Below are 24,495 nucleotides of genomic sequence, written 5' to 3' on the forward strand. Positions count from 1 at the left end.
GCTCTTGGAGCACTGCTTTGATAGGACTATCTTCTTTAGGCCGTGCTCCTCCCACTGCTTGGCTGTAAGTACGTTGTGGAAGTTCCAAAGACTTTTGCTGGTCTTGTTCTTTTATTTTTTTTGATCGTTTTAAAGCAGCACGCGTTACCCTTTGCTCTCTAGGATCATCCAAAGAAGTTATAGCTTGATCTCCTCCATCACCGTTTTCCTCTGCTTCAGCCTCTTGATGTTCTCCTTCTCCAGATCCCTTTGCAGCTTCCAGAAGTGTTAATGGGGTTGCTTTTAAAACGTTATTGTAAAAATCACGCGCTTGCTTCACAGTAACCAGCCGGTACCTTTTACCTTCATGCATCACCATCAACCCAACTGGAATCTCCCATCTGAACCTTATATCTCGTTGCTTGAGCTCTTGCACAAGAAATGTAAAATCCTTCCTTCTCCTTAAAATCTTTGGAGGAATTTCTTTTAGAACCAAGACTTCTTGATCAGCAATCACAACTTTAGCATCATAGGCAGCTTGTATAACTTCATCTCTAATTTCCCTTTTTGCAAAGTAAACCACCACATCTCTAGGCAACTTTCTCTGTCTAGCAATCCATGAATTCACACGGAACACTTTATCCATACCTCCTCTTATTTCAGATGCTGGCTGATTCAATACCACTTCGAGAGCCTCAGAAACCAGCTGCTTTAAATCTTCCTTAACATTCTCTTTTAAGCCTCTGATTCTAACAGCAAACTGCATCTGGTAATATTGAGCAAGACTTAATTCTCTTTCCATTTTGTCTCTTAAATCTTCATTCTCCAGTACTTTTGCTTCTAATATGGCATTCTTTTGAATCAAATCATCCACTTTTTCATCCAAATCTTCCACACATTCCGCCACTTTATGCACTGAAGACAAAATGTCTACCTTCATCACGCTGAACTTCTGTTCCATCCTCTCTTCCATTCTCTCCTCCAATTTCTCCAATTTCTCCTCCATCTGTGCAAATTTATCACCCATTGATTCCAAAATTACCTGGGCATGTTTTCCAAGAGCATCTCGTAAGTCCTTCGGTGTCAATACATCAGGAGGATGCAACGCCTGCAATGATGATTGTTGCACCGGAGAAGTTCCACCACTCCGAAGAGTTTTAGGGGGAGGTTTAGCTGCCATCTTTTACTTTCAATTGTGACGCACTTTCACTTTAAGTTTAAAAAGTCCATCAAGCTCGAGAGTAAAATAAAATAATCCTCTTCACCTTTTCCTCTTGTACCGCTCTGCCTGCTCTTATTACTCCATAGTCCTTCCTTCAGGCAGGGGTGGTCACAGACGCCTGGCTCTGCTCCAAGAAATCCGGAGCAGAGACGCTGGCCAGCTGGGAGTGACCCAGGCTTCGGGGGAGTTCAATCCTTCAGCCGCCCAAGCTCCAAGCTCAGGCGGCCCCGGAGAACTCGACCCCTACCTGGGGCCTCACCCCCTCCTCTTCTCCCGAGGAGGGGGCTTCAAATTCGCCCGAACAGCTGATCGGCGCTGTTTCGGGCGAAAATCACTCAGCTGAGCCGCGGGCAGCCCGGGAAGGCTGTCTCCGGCGCCGCGCAGCCACCGGAAGTCAACTTTTTGTTCTTGAGACCTCTTCCCACTTTTAAAACTTATGGAGGACCTCAAAAGAGCTTTTATTTGTGTAAGGTAAATTTATCAATATTTACCATATGAAAAATGAAAACTCTTGCATTTGTAGAATATTGATTGGATCACGCAAGAATAACAATATTAAAACCGGTAGATATTAACATAAAATATTTTTTCCTGAAAAATCCTATTTTTTTAAAAAGAAATAGAAATAATAATGAGAAGAATGATACTCTTTTGATATCTTTAATATCCCCCAATAATTTTGATTTCACAGACCTCTTAAGGGATGCCTCCCCCCTTGGATCATATTTTAAGAAAGACTGGCAAAATCTAGGGAGGCACCAGATGTCTAATTTCAACGATGCCATTAATTCAATTGTAACAATCTAAATGTTAGTTTATGGAGTACTTAGAATCAAACTAGATATGATGGTTTGCTGTGAGCTTCTTCTTCCATAAGTTACTTAATTCAAAGCACAGATGGACCACTTATTGTCCATCCTTTGCCTATGTAGCCCTCAGTAGCTAGGTAGCAACTGATTTGGTGGGCTGGGGTGTAAAGTGCTGACATGTTTTGTTTCCCCCCCCCCCCCCCAGAGGGGAGCTTGTGCTCCTGACAGGCTTCCACAGAGAGTTGCTTGCAGATGAGAGCGGATGAGACATTTTCTTTCGAGATGAATGTGTGTATAATAGTCTGAGTGCACAACGATGCGTATGCATTCAAAGCTCCCAATAAACAGTCCGAACGCAAATATAGAAATATTACCTGATTTTAAGAAAAACAGGAGCTTTGATCATTTCCTCTTTAAATAAAATCTATTTGGCAATCAAGATCAGAAGAATTAGCTCTTTCTCTCTCTTGTGTATCTGTTCAGACTTAGAAGTTATTCTTTGTTTTTTAAAAAAAATGAAAAAAAATCCCACAGATCTTTGGAACAAAGAGATGCAACTTCATGTCATGTCTAGCTTCATCCATACAACATGAGGTCCCAGTTAACAAAATGACACATACTAATAGAGGAAGAAAATAATAACGCCCACTTTGCTTACATCCTATTGGGCATCTTAATGAGCTATTTGTATTCAGTTGAACAGATTTTGGAATAGTTTCCATAATTTCCTGGAAATGTTGCGCAATGTGTTTTTCTCATGAAAAACGCGAACAGCATGTGTACAGTAATATTTAAAAGGGAAGGAGGAAGAGAAGGCAGCAGCTAGAAAATAATGCAAAAATTAATAATGGGGACCTTATAGCCCCAATCCAATTATGACTTCCGTTCTCATTTAATTATTCCCATCCTTATCAAAATGCAGATATCTTACTGGAGCTCAGCTGAACTTTGCGGTATTGTAAAACGTTTTGGTTACTAAATTTAAGACATTTGGAAATTAATAGAAAATAAGAATGTTACACTGTATTATTAATTAGTTGATGTAAGATGGTGAGAAATAGAATATATTCAAACAGATAAGATGTGTATCCTGAACATTAAATTCTCTGATGAATTGTGATAAAGGGAACTTCTGTTATTTAAAATTTGGAAATTTTAAATGTTAAATTTAAATATTAATGGGAAACTAAAAATTGGGAAAAATTGATTAGGACATTGATTGCCTATAAAGACTGAATGTTAAAATAACCAGGATATGTATAGGCTAAAAATTATTGATAAATGTAAGAATGTTATTTTTATTGATTGATATAATAAGAATTGTATTAGTTTAAACATGAGACAGTAAATACTAAGGGGAAAAGACAGGAAATATTTAATGTAATAGTTTGAGACTTCTACTAAAGATACTTGTATGGTATTGAATTATCGATTAATTCAGCCGCCACGTTGCTTTTTAAATACTTAAATGTAAAATTAGAAAATCAATAAAACATTTAAAAAAACCACATTTTCTAGCAGATGTAGATTTCCATCTCTATCAGCTATATACTAGTAGACAAGTAGATGTGAACTCCAGTTTGCTTCCAAAAGAAAATTGAAGAATCAGGGGCAACAATTTTATTGTAGAGTTCAATACCTTGTGGGGCATGCAGATGAAAGCTAAAGGGAACTTATTTTCTTTAGACAATGAAAGTAGAGGAGGTTGGAGATCTCTAAAATTTTTCATAAATCTAAGCTGCTTTCTAATTCATGATATGTATACTCTAGGTATGATGATGAAAAATTGTGTAAAATTTCTTTAAAAGCACCCAGATAGAGTTGTGGAAGATGGAATCTGAGGCTAAGTTAGTTAGACCTCTCATCTTGCAGATGTTGATCCCAAACTGTAGGCTGACAGAATCGGGCTATGATTGATGGAACTGGAATATCTGGTTATGCTGCTTTCCCACTACACAGTTCCATAGATAGGAATAGAAATAAGTCTAGAGGGACCATGGATGGACACAGTAAGCTTACTGTTCAGATATGCATGCAGTCATGACATTTAATTGTCAAAGACGACAAATCTGTGCATTTCAGTTTTGCTCCTGGCTGGCTGACAAAATGTCATAATGGATTCTTGGGTGATGCAGAATCTCTGGAGTACCGGTTTACCCAGAAGAGCCACATCAGAGGAATTTGGAAATCATAAAAAGACAGAAGTCTGGCTGTTCGCTTCATGATATGTGAGCCTTGTGATACAAATAATAATGAGAAATATTGAAGATTACAATAGGTTAAGGAAACAGAAAATGGGGTGATTAAGCTCGCACTATATAGTTTGCCCTTGATTTAATGTAAACCTGGATTGCCCAGCTATTGATTGCCCGACTAAGAATTAGGCTTTGACCTGCTGGTTATTGTTTCTACTATTAACTCAATAAAATTTAAAGAGGAGTGGGAACCTAGCTTGCGCTAACCCAATGCTTGTGAACAACTAATTGAATGTTTGAATCCTATCTCCTTACAAAAGCTAGAAGACCAGGATCCAGATTAAGATCAACGCACTAGGTGGATAAAGGGTTACACCTTGACTGTTGCTCTAAGCTGTGTGAGGATAATTTATCAGCCGGCAAAAGCATTGGCTTCTATTGATCTGTGCGTGGCCCTGTGCAAATAGAGTCAGAGGGAGTGAGAATTAGTCCCAGCATGATGGTGACATTACTGTTTCTATTACAGAGCAGACCTGCTTCGGCTTAAAGCCATGCTGTGCTAGGCGGTGAACAAATGCAGAACACAAAATAGCCTCTGCCCCAGAGTCTTCCCAGCCCAGGTTATCAGGAATAGGCAGTGCTTTTTTGTATTAAAAAAAAAAGGTGCCGGAACTCACACACGTCATACAACCCGCCTTGCGGTTCCATCCAAAAAAGGTGCCGGAACTGAGGAAAAAAGCCCCCAGAATAGGGAAGTCTGGGAGAAGAGTCCAAGACTGGACAGGGCTATAATCTGGATTGGATTCTTCTATTGCCCTAGTAGCCGCCTTACTGGTCTGCTTGCCTGCCTGTCTTCCCAGAATCTCATTTATACTCAAAAGCTTCAGGGGTGGCTTTTAGTTACTTGAAAGCACATATCCCTTTGTTTCTGCCTGTCTCATTTTTCAGGATCCCCTCTGCCTAACTTCATCCAACCTCACCCAATCTTCTATTTCTTCCTGGCCCAGTTGCTGCCTATGATGACAGGGAGAATATGATAGACAGACCAGAGGGCAGGCAGGCAGACACTCAAGTTCAGAGGCTCAACCATCAAGTGCGCCAGGAACAGAGGTTGCATCCAGTTAGAAAAAAAGCTCTGCCTTTTGCACTCCACGGCCAGAGCATCCCACTCACCTGTGGGCCGGCCTTCCTCCCAGTCTCTTGCTCTTCATATGGCAGCAGGGGCTGGACTGCTATAGACTGCGGATGCTGGTCTTCAAGCGAAAAATAGGCAGAAATGGCAGAGGACAAAGAAGGAGAAAGAGGAAAATATGGTTATTATAAGAAGGCAGAATTGGTTCTCATGTAGGAGATCCTTGGGAGCTAGAAAAAAAGTTGCTGTATCTCAAGTTGTTTTTAGTCACTTAATTATTCTGAGGTCTCATATCACTGTAAGAATCAGCAAAAAAAATTCATATTGTTATTGGATCAAATTGATTACGCTAATCCCCCTTCTCTTTAACAGTTAGTAGTTATTCATAGGGCATAATCTTTATTCAAGGAACAAGCGAAAAGAGAAAACTCAGATTTTTGCCGTGATTGTTCAGTACTGAGATTAAAAACATGAAGAGCCCTCTAAGGATCAAACAAGTGTCTGTATTCATCCATCAGGGACAAAGCACACACTGTATCCAACACATCAGTTGGTTTCTGGGATAGCCTGAACTTCCAATTTAGGGAGGCAGAATGGTAATCAAATGAGAGGAGATCTAGAGACATTTAAAAAAATGATTAAGGGATTTTAAGGGATTAAATAAAGGTGATTAAAAGAGCTCAGCATATTCAGAGCAAAGACAGGAAGTACACAGATACAGCCTGATGCATTTAGGAAGCAAATGTAAATAGTAAATAAAGGCAAATAGGGATTTCCCCTCTTATTCTTTCTGAGCAGAAAGTTGAGGATATAGAAGAGGGTAAGCATAATTGAAAACATAAAGTAAGGAAAACAAGGAAGGAAGTGTCTATGGAGATTCTCAGTCATCCAGGTCAGGGTTCTCCCAAAGGTGCCCCCCCCCCAAGAGATAAGTGGCCTTTTTGTTTTTCTTTGAAAACATTTCACTTCTCATCCAAGAAGCTTCTTCAGCTCTGAGGGAAAGAAGAGCTGTTGAACCACAAATGTTCTTCTTCTTTCTCCTGCTAAGGGTGAGAAAAGAACTCCTGCCATCATTACAAGTAGCCTCAATTTACAACCATTTGTTTAGCAATAGTTTGAAATGATATTGGAAAAAATGTGATTTATGACAGGTCCTTGAACTTCCAACGATTGTAGCAACCCCCATAGTCTACATGATCGCAATCCAGGCACTTGGCAACTGGCATGCACTTATGATGGTTTCAGTGTCCTGGGGTCACATTGATTGGTATTTGTGACATTCCCTGCCAACGTCTAACAAGCAGAGTCAATGGGGGAAGCCAGATTCACTTTAACAGCCATGGAGATTTGCTTAATGACCATGATAAAAAGGTCATAAAAATGGGCAGTCCTGTGATGGCTCACTTAGTGATTTTGTCACTTAGTGACAGAAGTTTTGGTCCTGACTGTGGCCATAAGTCAAGAACTATCGGTACCCATTTTCATAATTTCTATGTTTGGGGACTCGAAGCCCATGTATGTTAAAGCTGCCAGGGTTGAGAAACAGGGGATTAATCATGCCGGCTGGAGAATTCTGGAAGTTGAAGTCCATTTATCTGAAAGCTGCCAAGGTTGAGAAACACTTAATTTGTTTAAATATGAAACAATGTATATTCTTGGTAGCCTTCACCGAGGATGCTCTGGTGAATGTTCTGCCCACTTCTGCCAAGGATCCTTTTTATCCTTTCTGACACTTGTAAATGAACTGACAGCGAAGGCTCCAGCAGCACTTCAGTTGCTTTTGCAATTTGAATAAAAAAAGTGATGGTTTGTGTTTGTTATGCAGACCAAAGCCTGATTTTATAAGTTTAAACAAAATGGCAAACAAATGGAAATTTCTAACCTCCCCCCCCCCATTGAATGGAAGGGCTGCCTATGAGGAAAGAGTGTAATATGCAAATCTGAAAGCTGGCGATTCGATCAGGCTATGGCTTGATATTCAGAATTAAGCCATGTGTGGTGTTTCCAGGAAAAGGAAAATTATCTCCATCAGATGTTTTGCTCCAAGTTGAATTATTTAGAATAATTGCTGTTCAAACTAAACAGATCTATTCTCCGTGATACACACCATATTAACCATATGGTATTTGATTTCTGCAAACAGAAAAAATATTTATTGTGGTTATTAATTGTTTTAATGCTTTAACAACCCAATAATTCTTTAGTTGTTATTTTACAAGGTTGAAGTTATCAACTCCTTTTGTGTTAAGACATTAAACATCCAGGCCTATTGGGTAAAGAGCCTACGTGTGCATGGAAAGAAGTCATTTTCCAAGATGAGTCTAGTGACAATAGTTTTGGAATAGGGGCCAAATAGGAACCATTCCCCATGGCTGGCTGGGGAATTCTGGGAACTGAAGTCCACACATCTTAAAGTTCCTGAGGCTGAGAAACATTGGTCTAGTGCCTTTGCTTTTGAATGTAAAGCTGGAGATTCTTAGGATTTATTGATTGCCCCAGGAAAGCTGCAGTGGCTGCAAGGTTGCCCAGGATGATGGGTAAAGAGAGAAAGAAAGTCTGAGGTTGTTTGGGGAGTTGATAAGCTCATCTGTGGTGAAAAGTATGACAAAGTTTCCCAGCATCAAGTTTTGCTAGTATTGCTATACACCTCATGTTAAGTGATAAATTGCCAAGTACTATCTGCTAGATCAGACCCAACATAGATATATATGATCTGTATGCTAGAATGAAAGATTTCATTTCACACATGTTATGGTACACATAAATGTTCCATATCTTCTGTTTGCACAGTTTCAACAAAATGAAACAGCTGAGATATTTGTATAAAAGGATATTGCATTTTCCACTTTTATAGATGCAATTAACAGGGGGAAAAAGTCTGGCTGCTTGGTGACTGTGCATAAGATTCAACTATCTTCTCCTATAAAGCAGGCTCGGAAACTAAATTGTTTGTTTATTAAAGTACTAAAATGAATTCAAATCATTACATTAAAAGAATACAATCATCAATCTAACTCAGAACATTAAAACCATTAAGGGAGTCAGAATCATCCATAATAAACTTTAAAAAAAAACTGTGTATGGTGAGGTTTAATATTAGGTTTATACATTACACTGAGCCATGGTTGGTAATTAGGCAAGCCTAGGTTCATACCACATGCTAAGATAAAATTAAACAAGTCACATAAATCTCTCATCTGATGAAAGAAAATAGTAATATTGATAAAGTAATTTCCTAGGAAGCACACATTTAAGAATAAACCAGGCCTTGAGGCAAAGAAGAGATTGACTTAGGGAATGTGTGTTTTCCTGACAAAATTGAAAAGAGCAGAGGCTTCTCCTTGTGCTTTGGGGGAGGAAGAAGTGGGGAGATGTGGAACAAATTCTCCCAAATGATCAGTTTTCAGGGAAAGTTAATCTTTCAGTAATTTCCTTTATCCAGGACCACACTGAGATAATGGTTTATTCTTATATATATTTCTGGTTTAATGGGTATCACTGTTACACGTTTCATCCATAATCCCGCAGTTTCGATGGGCAGGTCGGTATTTCATAATTTTTGTCAGTTCTTTTTGTTCGACTCTGGCATCTCCTGGTACAGCGATATCAATCAGCTGTACGCTTTGGTTCTCTACAACTGCGATATCTGGCGTGTTGTGTTCCAAATGGCGATCTGTCTGTATTTGGAAGTCCCACAAGATCTTCACCCTCTCATTCTCGACAAGTTTTCCACCCTATGTTCCCACAACTTTTCGGACACAAGCAAGTCGTATTTTTTGCACAATGCCCAGTGGATTAGTTTAGCTGCTGCTGTTGTTGTTGTTGTTGTTGTTGTTGTTGTTATTATTATTATTATTATTATTATTATTATTATTATTATTATTATTATATTTTATATGCCACCCATCTCATAATTCATATCAGCAGTGTATGGAGAGCTGTGTGAATGTCCTTTCCTGTATCTTTTTTTTTAAAGCAGAAACCCAGAGCTGTGGTGGTACAATGGATAGAATGCAATATTGCAGGCAAACTCTGTCCACAGCCAGGAGTTCAATCCTGACTATCTCAAGGTTAACCCATCCTTCTGAGATCTCTGATTGTTGGGGGCAATATGCTGACCTTGTAAACCACTCAGTGCCTTAAAGCACTATGGAGCAGTATATAAGTCTAAGTGCTATTGCTATTTAATTTTTTTGCTCCTTTCAACATTTAAAACTTCGAACGTGCTAGCCTGACTAAAACCAACTTATATTTTTTCTTTACATTTGGCTTTGAAGAGGAAGGTTAAACTCAACTAAGATGTTACAATATGGCTAGTTGTGTGACACCAAGCCTCCAGCAAGATCTGCAGTTTTACAAGTCTTAATGAAAAGGGATGAGAACATTCAGAAGCACTCACAAAATGTCACCGCAGTGTGCAAAGTTTCATAATGTTGGGGCTCTTCAGCACCTATAATGTATCCTGTTTCCACCTGGCCCCCTGGACCATGCTAAGCCATAGCAATACATCATAAGCCACAGCTGTCTAGTAAACCTGCTAAGCTACAAACGCTTACGTAGTTGGATTCACATAACACATGGGTGCTTCTGGTTTACAACATCCTTCTTGGCTGATTGGGGACATGGTGGCTCAGTGGGTTAGGACGCTGAGCTTGTCGATCAGAAGGTCGGCAGTTTGTCGGGTCGAATCCTGAGTGCCATGTAACAGAGTGAGCGCCTGTTACTCGTCCCAGCTTCTGCCAACCTAGCAGTTCGAAAGCACTTAAAAATGCAAGTAGAAAAATAGGGAAGGTGGGAAGGTAACAGCATTCCGTGCACCTTTGGCATCTAGTCATGCCGGCCACATGACCACGGAGACATCCTCAGACAAGTGCTGGCTCTTCGGCTTTGAAACGGAAATGAGCACCGGCCCCTAGAGTTGGAAATGACTAGCACGCATGTGCGGGGGAACCTTTACCTTTTACCTCTTGGCTGATAATGACCACTCAGTTGTGTGCTAAATATTGTTATCTAGTCAGCAGTCATGCCCCTTGTACCACCCACAACACAACCCCTGTGGTTGCCCTTCAGTTCACGTGGCCCTAATGTCTTATCAACCAGGTCCTTAGCACTATGTAATTGTTGTTTTTTCCTCTAATAATCTTGAAAAGATCCTGGTTTCTATGGTAAGCAGGGAGTTGAACTGGATGGGCTGCAGAAATAGTTACATATAGCACCAAGGATACCCAGCATCTTTTCTTCTATTTAACCAATAAGTTTTACTCCTACTTTTCAGCTACTGACCATAGAAGGTAGAGAGATCCTCATTCCAATGCCAGCTCTCTGTTCACAAGGCTTTTGTTTGAACTTATAAAAACAGTGGTCCTGCTTATAAAAGCACAGGATACACTGTTGGGAAAGGAGTTTAATGACAGAAGTTGCCAGGGCACCTTTGTATTTAGAAGTGGAATCTAGTCCTCTTGACAGCCAATAAATCCACTGGTGCTGGTCTCTGTTAGCACTCCTGGACTCTCTTGTTTGCACCTCCTTTGGGGTTATTGTTAAATGCTTTTACTTAGCCAAACTTGGCAGAATTGGGAGGGGAGCGGGGTTTTTTAGACAACTTTTAAAGAAGCTCTGTAAGAAATGTGCCTTTTGCATTAGCGCAAACCAGAGGCATGTAAGGCAGCTATTTCAGAAATCCCATGTAATAATTAGGATATTGATATCATGCTCATAAGTTTGGCTTTAAAACAAGTATAGCCTATCCGCTAAGTTATGGTAGTAGATCATCTTTTGAGCCATCAAATTCCTATACTGCATTCCGTGTGTAGAGACATTTTCTGTTCAGAATTACTGAATTAAATATATGTTGTGTCTTGGTTTTGACATATATTTTATTACTGTCGTAACCTGGTGGGGTTTTTAAAGCTACAAAGTGGTATACTTTAAATATATCTAATTAATAAATACCACCAAGTTATAGTATTTCAGATCATCAGTTTGGAATAGTGGTTCATTTCCGGTGTAGAATATGAATCTTTTCTTGCTAGGAAGTGATTTTCTTTTAAGAGTGACTAAAACTACAATATAAAACGGCAGTGAGACTTTGCTGGGCTAGTGGTTTCATGGATAGCTATTTGGAGTGTTGAATGTGGTTTCTCAGCTCTGACTAAAGCTACTGAACAATTTTAACATATTACATGCAAACATACACCCTGCTTTTCATATATCTTGCCTTTCATAGGGCATCTCTCTCTCTCTCTCTCTAAACAATGACTAGGGCAAGACCTGTTTAGCTTCTTCATGGCATTTTCAGTGTAGGTCTCCTCTTTACACATTGCATAATCCTTTTCCCATCAGCACACGCTTTGTTTGTCAACGTCATCCTCCACATCCCCAAATTGAAAACAGAGCTACTGTAGATCAGATATTTGCTGTATGGCCAACATTGGGGTAAATGATCTATCAAATAGTCCAGGTGGTGGTCTGCAGAAGGGTTACATAAGCCTGTTAGATAAAATAAAGAGGCACCAGCTTGAAAGGGCACAAGGTTTAATGAGAGATGTAAAAAAGATGTCCCTCCTTTCTGAATCTGATTTCTAGTTCTGGGAATTCAGAATCCAGCTGCTTTAGCCATGGGTCTAGCAAGGAAGGGGAGGTCAATGCTAAACAAAATTCTCATTCCAGGAACTTTTTGCTGTCTGGGAAATAAAAGAGTTGTATTAACATACTTCTTCCTGGGATGATCCTCACATGCTGTTGCACTTTTGTCATGATTTGGGTGGACACGAACCTGCTATATTCTAGGTCAACTGTTTGTCCTCCAGATGCTGCCTATACCAACAAAGGAATGGGTTATGGTTTGAACCCATTTCTTAAACGTGCGGTTTAAATAAGCTAAAAGAGAAGATCTGCTTACGAGCACAGAGAAATAAAACCCACACATTGAAAGTGAAGGGCAAAAGCTGTGTTGTCTTTGCTTCCACTCCAGTGTTCAACCACTGCATCATGCGGCACCTGCTCAGCACGCAACGACAAATGGCTTTTTGCTCCCCCTGCATAATCATCTCTTCTGGGCCTACATCTGGCTGCTGTCTCACCCTGGTGTACATTGCAGAGATATGTACATCGCAGCCCTCTTGGGGGTAATGCAATAATTTGGCAGTTTTAGATGTAATTAGGCAGTTTCTTAAGAAGCCGTGTCTTTTCCCAAGAGAGTGCAAGCAAGAGAGCAGCCTTGTGGAGAGTTGATAAATCCATAATTAGGGGAGGTTTCTGAAAGTGTCTTGAATGCACACTGCCCTGCCTGGGGAAGTGTGTTCCTGGTCGTGTTTCAGAAAGCCCAGTCACTAAACTCAAGGACAAAGACTTGAGGCCCAGCAAAGGAACAGCTTTCTCTCAGCTCCGAGAAAGGGCCGGCAGGGGAACAATTTCCCGCCCGCTTGTTAAAGCTCTAGCTTAAGCTGGGATGGTGTGAGTCAGTTTGCCTGGCAGAGCAGGAAATTAACATGAAAGACTCTGCAGGGATAATCTCTCCCATCATTAAGAGCTGACACAATTGGTCAAGAGCCAGGCACTGCAAAGAAAGAGGGAAAGAGGTCTGAGCCACGGTGCTTTCTTGCACCATCCTTACTCACTGGCCTGACATTAAGGCTGCTTGGTGGGATAAGTCTTTTCTTCACTGGATCCATTTTGAAACCACAACAGTTCCCTGAAGCACGTTGTAAATCCTTATCATCAGTGTGACCAGTCACATTTATTGTTTGGGATGAGCGCTAACCCCCACCTGGTGCCTGATAATAAAAATCAGAATATGAAATATTGGCAGTTTGGGACAGCTATTTCCTTGGAAAAATTGATAGCAGGGACTTTGGTCAGTGGCATATGTATTATACTATTCAATTAGCTTGTGTGATCATCTTCCGTCATAGAAACATTACACCACGGAGATACATGGCATTTAGCTGTGATTAAACTTCTGACAGAAGTGAATACCCCATTATTGATCTTATTAGAGTAAAAAAGATTGGGTATAGAGCTTCAGTGGAATGAGTATTCTGTGTCAAGATTCAGAATGTCCACCAGGGTTGGGTGAAGAAATTTGGGGTGCCCTGCACAAGTACATTTTATAACAAAGCAGCATCTGTTGAATAAGTCAAGCGTACATACATCTTTCCTTTTGTGTAGCAGAGCCTTCTTTGAAGGTAAATTATTCTTCATATTAACTGTAGGTAATATAGGGTTTGGAGGAACATCTGTTTAAGATAAAAACCCTCTTATGTCAACCTGAGCTGCTTGTAGTTTCAACCATAAGGAAGTAATTTGTCATTGGCTTCTTCCAGATTCTTTTTTTTTTATTTCTCAGACTACATTATAGCCTTGAGATTTCCTGATGGTTTCCTACCCAAGGTACTAATCAAGTCTAATATGGCTGAGCTTTTGTAAAGATCAGTCAAGTTTGGCTACCCAAACTCTAAATAGTCACCATGCTGGCACACAGAAGATGCCAGTGGAAGTGATTTTGCCTCAGCTGTGAGTGTCCTGCTCAGAACACAGCGTTCCCTGGCTGTGATGTATATGGTCCTATTTTACCCCATCTCCTACTACCCTATTCTGTGAGAAAATTTACAACTGCTCGCTCATGTTGTGTCCTCAGCTTCTATGGGAAATCACGGGCTCTGTGCCAGGGAACCAGGCACTGAAGCCAAGACTTGGACATCTGTATCTTCTCATTCCCTTGTGCTGTAGCTGTCAGCATTCTCCTTCACATTAGTGAACTGGGGAGAGTTACAGTGCTCAGGAACAAACACTGTTTCCCACAGGGATTGCAATACCTTTCCGCCACAGTAGGAAGAACTAATAGGAAGAACAGAGTAGGAAGAATAGCAGAGGGCTTAGGATGTGAGAGAAACTGGAAACAGCAGTCTAATGCTAGTTAAGTTTTGTAGACTTCATTGAAAACATTCAGTGATTTATTATGCTTCGCTCCAACAAAGCGTATCCTTTTTCATATGCAGAACTAACATTCCGAATGAATGTGAAAGAGCTTTGGGCTTGTGGATCTCCTTTATAGGACCCACAAGTCCTGAGAACTCCTAATATGTGCTGTCTCTTTTATTGTTAAGGGTTTCCTAGAATCAGCTTCCAAAAGTCTTTCTTCAGTACACACTTTATTACTCTTCCAAGTCAGGGAATGCAAATCGATTCCCATACAAGGCAATGGAAAGAGGTGTAGTTTTGTTTGGTTTTTTTTTGACAGTATAGTGTACTGTTCCATTACTGAGTGGACATTCCTTTGGTCATAGACTGTAAGGGGATTCTGTTCTGAGCCGTAGCACAGGAGGTGGCCAAGGAGAAGAAAGAGCCATTGTGTTTAATTCAGTTAAGACCCCCGTTAGAGCTGAACTGCGATTGAGTAGTAAGTAGGTGGTGCAGCATCTGTCTAACAGCAGGGGGGGACTAAGGCTCAGGAGCGGGTTATTGTTTTTCTGTGTTAGAGATACTTAATCCCATGTTTACACCCTCCTTTGAGTGAGCAAGGGCTGTGGGTCAACCCTACATTGATCAAATCTTCTGTTTAAATGGTGCTTTGGATCAGAACCCGTGTCCAGTCTGATTTTCTAATAGTATGTTCAAATTCAGATGTTGGTGCATTGAGAGGCAAAGCAATCACATGTTCTTCTGATGGTTATTGGGTCTGCATTAACCAAGCTTCACTTCAGTATCTCTCTAAAACTAAGATGGCACAGATAAAGCCTTCTAGAGGTCCATTTTCTTGGAAACTTGAAAAGTCCATTAATCAAAGTTCTGTCTCACTTATATTCACTGCACTTTATGAAAGGGAATCTTTATCTACCAATGATGATGCAAATATGTGGCATAATGATTAAGGAGATGGAAAACCTCAGGCATGGGAACTTCCTGGATGAAATGCTGGATTTTTTTTAATTGTTGTCTTCTATATATTATACTGGTGTGGTGCAGTAAGTATTTCTACTTCTACTTCAATTATTTCAGCATGACCTTGGTATTCTCCAGGTTACCATGCAGTGACCTCTAAATTCCAATGCCCACCAAAACTGATTTATTCCACTGAACAGCCTGTATGTGCATTTTTCTTAGTGAGATGTAAAATTTGTGTGTACCATTGAGAAAAAAGAATGGTTAGCACTGTGACTAGAAAAGGTATTTTGGGGGGGGAGTAATAATAGAGAAGAGAAAGGGGGGAATAGAGATGACAGTGTAGGGAAGCTGCATAGTGGAAAAAATGGAAAAAGGAAGATTGATGGAAATACAGAGAAACCTGTTCTACAGCAGAGAGAACAGAGTGCAATTCATTGTTTCCTGAGTGGACAGAGACACCCTCCACTCAGCCTCCATATGCCCTCAGCATCCTACCTGAAGGTTTCAGGACTCTCACAGACATTAATGATGCCTAGAAGGCTTCAGAGAGGCAGAAAACCATCCCTCCTATTCTGTGAGCTGTTTCCCCTTTCCTTCATTAAACTATTCCATTGATCTGCATAAGCAATTATTGTAGAACAGAATGGGGGAAATGGAAGAGACACTCGGTGTTCATAAGTTATCTAGAATCAAGGAAAGCAGTGAGATTTGTGTAAAAATTCTGATTATTCAGGATGGAAAGATCTACCTAGACTGTTGAATTTAATTGCATTCTAAACTCTATGAGTGGGCAGTTGTATGGTGTGTGAGGTTTGGTATAAGTAAATATAAAATGGGGCAAAAAAATAAAATCCCTATATAAAAATGGGATCGGGGCTATCTTTGATTTCAGAAGAAAGGGAGGAAAAGAAAACCTTAGCTATTGCATCAGTGAAAAAGATAATATCAAAATGGTCTAGTGGTTAAGGCACGAGGCTAAACACCAGGAGACTGTGTGCTCTAAGTCCCATCTCAAATCTGAAAGCCTGGTGGACAACAATGTCCCCAGTGTCATGTTCAAGCAAGAAGTTGGTCAATCAATTCCTATTGCAACCAATGGATAAATACTCTGTTCATCTGAAAAAAGTAGACCCTGCACTTGAGGGGAAAATGCCAAGAAGAAAAAATATGAGAAACTGTAAGAAAAGAAATAAAGAAAAATCAAATGCTGACATACGTTCAATGAGTTGCCACTGTACTTAAATGGGGGGGGGGGGGAATCCAGAGGAAATGGTTCTTATCAGATTTGCAGATGACACTGAGCTGGGGAAACTGCTAGTTCCTTAAACGCATATCAAAATGACCTTGAGAAGTTCGACCATTGGACCAAATCCAATTGTAGGAAGTTTAAGGTTCTGTGTCCGTATAATAAAATTTCATTACTCAGGTTCAGAACTGGGAAGATTTAACAGCAGTGTGTGTATGAAAAGGAACCAAAGGTACTAGTCAACCAGTATTTGAACATGAATAATCCATATGATGCAGTAAATAAAAAAGCTAATGTGATATCACGCTGCATTAACAAAAGCTTCATATTTAGATCAGAGAAAGTAGTTGTTTGATTATATTCTGTCTGGGTTGGACTGCATACTGATTACAATCCTTTTTTCTGGTGTTATTCCTCTTCCGAAAGGATATGATGTTGGAGACACAGAGGAGAGATAAAGAGTGTGATAAAGAATCTAGAAACTTAGGTCAAGAGAAACAGTAAAAATAGCTGGAATGTTTGGGTTGCAAAAAAGAAAATAATAATGTGGTATGATAGTACAGTAATCTTCAGATAGTCATACAGCTTCCACATCCAAAAGGTGGGAGGCCTCTTCTCTATTGAAATCAAGAGGAAGACAAAGACTATCAGATTAAAATTAAAATTAAAAGTAGTGGGCAGTCTGCCAATTACAACAGTAGAGTCCTCTTGCTGGAAGATTTCAAATGGAGGCTGAATAATCACTTGTTAGAGACATCTAAACTGATTCCTGTACTTTAGGTTATCTAGTAAGGAGCTCGACTAGATGACTTACAGTGTCTTCTAAACCATACGTAATTCTACAATGAAGAAATACCTTCCTAATGGTGGCTAAAAGTCCTCAGTTACGTAGTGAGAGTAACTTTAGAGAAATTAAGACTGGGAGCACAATTTATATGGTATGGAAAAAACAGAGCATTTTTTCCTGACACCTCAACATAGTAGATTTTGAGACTCACCAATAAATCTAATTGATTGGAGATTCCTGCCACATAATTAAGTTGTGCAGTCACTAACCCAAGATGTGTTAATGGCCACTTGTTTAAGTAGATTTAAAAGAAGATTAGACATGGTTCCTGAGGGATAATAATTTAGGTAAGCCTGCATGTGTATAAAAAGTATACCTCTGTCTACCAGATAGGTTGATGGAGGCCTTTCTTATACTATTGCTTTCTGGAGTTATTTTGCTACTCATAATGTAAAGTGGGATGATGGATTTTAGATTAAATATTTTAAATTAATCCAAGAAGAATTTTCAGATAGAACTGAAAGATGGAGATGAAGAGGGGGAAAGAGGAAAAAAAAGGCAGGTAGAAAATAGTTTGTGTATGATATGACTTCTTTCAGGTTTTTGTAATAAAGCCGTTGGACTAACAGACTTTATTTCCTTTTTCTAACTTGTGCTGATGAATTATTGTCTTCAGTGTTTAATTTAACCAAGGTGGGATGTGTTTTGGATAGTGTTATTATATTCTAATTATTAAATAGCATGGGCATTAATTGTACCTTAGGCTATTTCTTCATTTCAGAAATGGAGAAGAGGAGGAGATGCATCATCAAAAATGAGGAGCATGTGCATTTGCATAAACTTTAAATTTTCAGATTTTTGAATGAATTATTGTAATTTGAGTTAGGAGGATTAATACCAGACATAATTCAGTATGCTGTCCATGTACTAAGGTTTGCTCTATATTTTATAATTATCTTTAAACCAAATTTGAACTGGACATTTTTTTTAAAGAGGAGTTGCTATTGTAAAATAGGACAAAAAGACACATCTGAATGAATAGCGTTCTTGACTGGCATGTCCACTGATTCTTTTTTGACTGTGTATTTAGAAGTCAAGTCTAGGTGGACAATATTTTTGTAGCTATGAGCTGTACTAATAGTTGGTGGGGGAGGTAATGGTGAACTATGTCATGCATATCAGGACCACATTTTCCAGGTTTCCCTCTCTTCTGGGAAAAGGTAAGAAGGAATTTCTTTCATTCTTCTAAATGTTTAGAGCTTATTTTAGCAAGAATTTTCACCTTGATTTTCCACAATTGTCTGATAAGTATCAGCTGTATATTTAAACATTCTAGGACATGCAAAAGGATATGTACAGGTGCCTTTGCTTTAAATTTCAACTTTCCTAATTAGAGAAAGAATAAAGGATTGTTTCCTACATCGGAAGACTTCAGTTTTAATAATCTTGTGTCTTAGCCTTAATGGAAGCAAAAATTTGCTAGCTTTGCCCGGTCTCCAAGTTCCACAAGGAGAAATGAATGGCACAATACATTTGTCTTGTGTACAATGAGGAAAGAAACCCACAGCATTTATTAATGTTTTCCCTTTGTTAAAGATAAGCCCAATTTTAAGAATTTTCTGGCTGAAGTTTGATGTCCCGTCAACCCTGAGAGGAATGTCATCTTTGAAAGGCCAGAGAATTTAGAAGCATGAAAAAATGTTGAAGCATTTTTTAAAGCTTTAAAAAGTAGTCCAAATGTGCATCTATTAATTTAAAAAGAGAGGCACCTTGGAAATTGATGCTTGGAATTCTCAACAAAAGTCTCCCTGTGATATTTCTGCTAATACAGGGCTTAATTCTTTGCAAAGCCATAGAGATGGCAAGGCTCTGCGAATTGATCAGAATCTAAGGACAGTAAGAGAAGGTCTTGAAGGAGATAACCTGCATTCCATAAATATTGCAGGAGCTATTTTCAGAATTCAGTCACAGTTCTACCAAAGTCCAGAAAAGTATAACTCAGCATTCAGAAGCAACAAGGCACACTCCCTTAGCTATTATGAACCATTTCCCAGTTAAGGGAGAACATGTTTTCTAAAAAATCATACCCGTGCCTTGGGCCTCATATGTTCAGATAATGGCCACAGCAGTAGAAGAAAGCCAATTTTCATTTCGCAAAGATATATTCTCACTATTGCATACATTTAAGAATTTGTTGGGCAGCTAGTTTAAAAATAGAGTCATCACCTTAGATAGCTTCCTCAGTTGTGAAACAGTTCCATAATAGGATTGCTAAAATTGGGAGAAATAGAAGGGGCTAAAAGGATGACTCTGAATATTTTGTTCTAAACCTATGTGAGACCATGGAGGATACAAACGCCCTGTAGGATACCTCATTCCCTTCTTTATAAAGTGAAAATTATTCTAGAAAAAAGAAAAAAATAGTGACTTGTGAACAAAAAGGCAGGCTATGTTTGTAAAATAAATATTTAAATCTTGCATAATTAACAAAAACGTGATGCCTGTGTTGTACCAAATATGCATACGTCTAGTTCTGGAAATTTAAAGTTACATTTTAAAAGCATATATTTCCATTAATAGAAGCTGTTCTCTCACAAGTGGCAGAAATCAATGTATTTTTCCAGGCTGTATGCCACAGGTGGCTTCTGGAAAATGCTGTTGACAACCTGAGGGCTAAACTGGCTACCTTTATCACACCCTTTGAGAGAGTCTCTTTTTAACTTTTCCATCAGTAGTATGTATTTCCAAAGTTTTTCCCAAAAAAATGAGAGGGCCACGGAAATACAAAAGGAAACATTGTCTTCATAGACAGCATTTTAATTCGTGCATACAAAAGAGAAGCCATTCCAAAAAGCCCAGCATTTGATTTGATTAGGATCCCTGAATCCATGCTGGTTGAACAAAGAGAAATGTGTTTTTGACCAAATGGACAGGATTACATTCTACATAACATGGCACAAAGCCAAGAAGGTAAATGTTATTGGAAAATGAAAAGCACTTGCACAGTTTAGGAACGGTGAAGTACTTTGTTGCAAAAAGCCAAAGTAGTTATGTTGGCTACAAAAGAGAATTTTCTATTAAACAATCCTCACTAGCCAATACTTTTATCAGATGAATTCTACGTTGCAGACAGTGCAAACATAAAGAAAACTCACACAATATTCTTTAGCTGTTGACTGACCTAATATGTAAAGGCATTACCTCAACATAGCACATTAAGTTGCATCTATTTGTACCTACAGTACAGAACCAGTCTATAAACCTACTATGGAATCTATTATCCTAAGTTTGAGAATTGGATGAGGACACTGTCCTTACAAAGATAAAGATTATTTCTTGCTGGAATTGGGTATGTGTAGTTTAATGAAGGGAAGGGTGAGGGGTGACATGATAGCAGTGTTCCAATATCTCAGGGGCTACCACAAAGAAGAGGGAGTCAAACTATTCTCCAAAGCACCTGAAAGCAGGACAAGAAGCAACAGATGGAAACTAGTCAAGGAGAGAAGCAACCTAGAACTAAGGAGAAACTTCCTGACAGTTAGAACAATTAACCAGTGGAACAACCTGCCTCCAGAGGTGGTGAATGCTTCAACACTGGAGGTTTTTAAGAAGAGACTGGACAGCCATTTGCCTGAAATGGTATAAGGTTTCCTGCCTGAGCAGGGGGTTGGACTAGATGACCTCCAAGGTCCCTTCCAACTTATTATTATTATTATTATTATTATTATTATTATTATTATTATTATTAGTAGTAGTAGTAGTAGTAGTAAAGAATTTATGCTATCAAGAAACCTGCAACCTCCATGCTGATGCAAGGAATTATCAGCTACGATGGGATCCTACACTTCCTCTAATTCAGAATAGATCCCACTTGTAATCTGCTTCAGAAGTCTTAACAAAGGTGAAAATTTCTAGTCATAAAAGGAAATATTCAACTGGAAAATATTCATATGCAAACCAAACTAATCTGCTTAGGAAATTTCAAAATAAAATGTTTTGATATTTTTAAAAAATAATCAAAAATAACCATTTCAAAATATGTTTAAGAGGCATTAAAAAGGTAAAGGTTCCCCCTCATGGATACTTAAAAAAAGTAAAGGTTCCCACGCACATGTGTGCTAGTCGTTTCCGACTCTAGGGGCCGGTGCTCATCTCCGTTTCAAAGCCAAAGAGCCAGCGTTTGTCCGAGGATGTCTCCGTGGTCATGTGGCTGGCATGACTAGATGCCAAAGGCGCACGGAACGCTGTTACCTTCCCACCGTAGTGGTCCTTATTTTTCTACTTGCATTTTTACGTGCTTTCGAACTGGTAGGTTGGCAGAAGCTGGGACGAGTAACAGGCGCTCACTCTGCTACGCGGCACTCGGGATTCGACCCGCCAAACTGCTGACCTTCTGATCGACAAGCTCAGCGTCCTAACCCACTGAGCCACCGCGTCCCTTTAAGAGGCATTACATAAATATAATAATATATTTCATTGTAAGTTTTAATTAAAAGTTATAATTAAAAATTAGTACAATACATAATGATTCTTGATGAATTATTACAAAAATAAGTGTTTGCAGTCTCTTCTACTATGTTATTTAGAAATCAGTTTCCATATCACTTAAAAAAAAACCTGAAGCCATCCTGATTGCATAATACATATATCTTTTCATTGTCCTTATAGCCCAGTCCACACCTCCAAACTGACTCTGAATGGAATACAACAAGGACAGAATCCAAAATAATTTATTAAAATCATTGAGCAAAATAAATTAAACACTTGCTAGAAAATCCAGTAAGGTAGAGATCATTTGTATCTCTTAAGTGGGGGGAACATTCCATAGGATAACAGTGCCAGTGAGAAGGCTTATATCATAAGGCCCCATCATAAAGACAAAGGACCTGCCATAGGGTCTCCTGTGATGACTGGCCTGAACAAGCAGTTTCTACCCTGCCATGGCAAATGAACTCTACCCTGCCATGGCAAATGAACTTACCAACTGGAAAAATTTCTCCTTAAATAATTGATTCCAAAACCTTTTTAAAAAATCCCAGGATGAGGAATACTTGTTTGTTCTATACCCCAGGTCAGGATGTTCAAAGATAGTGTTTCAGAAAAACCAGAGTTTGTTGTGGGTAAGTAAATTAATTGTAAGTCATAATGAAAAGGAACCTATATTATTATACCATAATATATGGATGAATAACCAATATTTTGCTGTACGTATGGGTGCCCAGCCAGTGGTGAGATTCAGCCAGTTCGCATCACTTCAGCAGAACCGGTAGCTAATATTTGTTGCCCAGGCCCAGATTGGACTTCCAGAAGTGGCATCCACACAGAGAACCGGTTGTTCACGTATCTGAATCCCACCACTGTGCCCAGCCCTCTTTTTTGCAGCTTCCAACCATACTAGTAGAAGAAACCAACGCCTCTCAAGTCACATTAGTGAAGCTCTCAAAGAACCTGCTTGATAGTTACAAAGTGAAAGTGCCACATCCAGGCTTATATGTACACATGAAAACTCCCTATTGCAGTCAGTTTTGTGTTCTCTTGGTTTGCTATAGTTGTCTTAATGTAATTTTACAGTGGGGCACTATCGCTCATAACGTTTAGTTCTGTACATGAATGTTTTCTGAATAGGACTGATTTCCTATAGAAAACCTCAGCTGATACTATATGCTATAGCAGAATGTCTCCAAAGTCAGCCTTACCCGCTTCACATGATTACCCCTTTCCTATAATTAAAGACAATAATTTAAAATATATGCCTTCCAGTTGTCAAAAAATGACCGGTCCCTTAACAAGTAAAGAAATCTTTTTTTTTTTCCTCACCAAATATCTGAAAGCCTAATTAAGTGCAGCAAGCGTCTTTAAAATGAGCTATTTCTAATGGGCATCATTTTTACTCTTAGGTGCAACTAGATCCCTGGTCCTGCAGAGACCTAGTTGTTGGTGTCAGAAATGGGGTCAGTGGGTACAGGATACACATCATCTAAAGTTTAGAGATATAGCCAAGGGCTATGAAAATGGACTCCAGAGCAATACGTAAAGCTTTGAAAAGAAGAAGACGGGGTGGGGTGGGGGGGAAACAGAGGAGAGCAGAAAAACAGTTTGCCATTGGCTCTCTGAAAAAGCTAATTCTAAAGTTGCTGGCAATCTTACAGCACTTGTAAGATAGAATAACCTTTATTGTCATTTTTTTTTTACTGTGGGCACAACAGCACACATCAAAAATGAAATTTAGTTGCCCGCTCTCAAAGTGAACACATACATGTATGTGAAAAGGAGTCTCTGAGGAGAGAAAAAAGCATCTCAGATATACAGTATGGCAGAATGGCCATGTATTCTGGGCTTCCCTGCAGACAGTCCCTGAAGCAGTTCTACAGTCTTGGAACGAACAGATATTTCAAGTCTTGAGTCCTTGTAAGACGTCCTTTAGGCTGGCAGCTGACAACTGCCTAGTCTAAAAATCTGCTATAAATATGAAACGGTAGCCTGTGTGGCCTGTTTCTTGAATCCCCCTATAGCTGAATCCGGTAAATGACGTCTGGAAAAGGGGGAGTATGATCTATTCAGTATATAGATGTGGCTTACATTGTGTCTTATTTTTCCTACGCTTGACTTCACCAGATTCCCCTGGAGGTGGGGACGAAAAGCCATCTGATTGAGAAGCTGGACAGAATAATCCTGCGGTGAAAGACTATGCTGTCATTATTGATCTCTTTTTCGGGTCTTCTGTGCAACTTACCCTCTTTCCTTAAGGAGTTATTTGTGCTCTGATATGAGAAATACACACATAACAAATGCTGATAGTGTTATTTGTTCAGTCATATGACTGAGTTGTGTTTTTCTGCCAGGGCTCCAGTTGCCTTAAAGAATGGTCTGACAAGCCAAACCGTATTAGGTGAAGCTTGTCCTATAATTTCATATCTGTGACACGAAATATTTTCCTGCTAATTTTCTGCTGGGTATTTTTGCAATTCTTTGGTGAAAGGAGCCATACTCAACCTTTGAGAGAGAGGGGGGGGAGGGTCAGAGTGGGCATGCTTGTGGAAGATAATGAATTGAGTAACCAAATTTCCAAAAAATAAAACCAGGACACATTAATTTGGAATATATTTGCATATTTATTAATGCTAATCCATAACTTCAAGTATATTGTAAGCAGAATTGGGCACCATATCTGCAAACATCCGAACAACCACTAGAATGATTGGGGGGGGGGAAACTCAGCAGAAAACTCTTATTTGCTGCC

General features: G+C 39.3%; 1 protein-coding gene across 5 annotated transcripts in view; it reads left to right on the plus strand.

Annotated features, from left to right (window-relative positions):
- Positions 1-24,495, plus strand: part of ADGRL1 (adhesion G protein-coupled receptor L1) — a 171,213-nt gene that overhangs the window by 65,028 nt on the left and 81,690 nt on the right. The window contains exon 1 of one of the 5 annotated variants that reach the window (XM_083351758.1): positions 2,214-2,963. The exons of the other annotated variants lie outside the window; for them this stretch is intronic. The gene's annotated coding sequence lies outside the window, so the exon portion shown is untranslated. Of the gene's footprint in view, positions 1-2,213; positions 2,964-24,495 lie in introns of those variants that run through there. 5 annotated transcript variants of the gene reach the window in all.

This window comes from Vipera ursinii, assembly GCF_947247035.1.
Source record: "Vipera ursinii genome assembly, chromosome: 2".
In the NCBI taxonomy this organism is placed as follows: Eukaryota; Metazoa; Chordata; class Lepidosauria; order Squamata; family Viperidae; genus Vipera; species Vipera ursinii.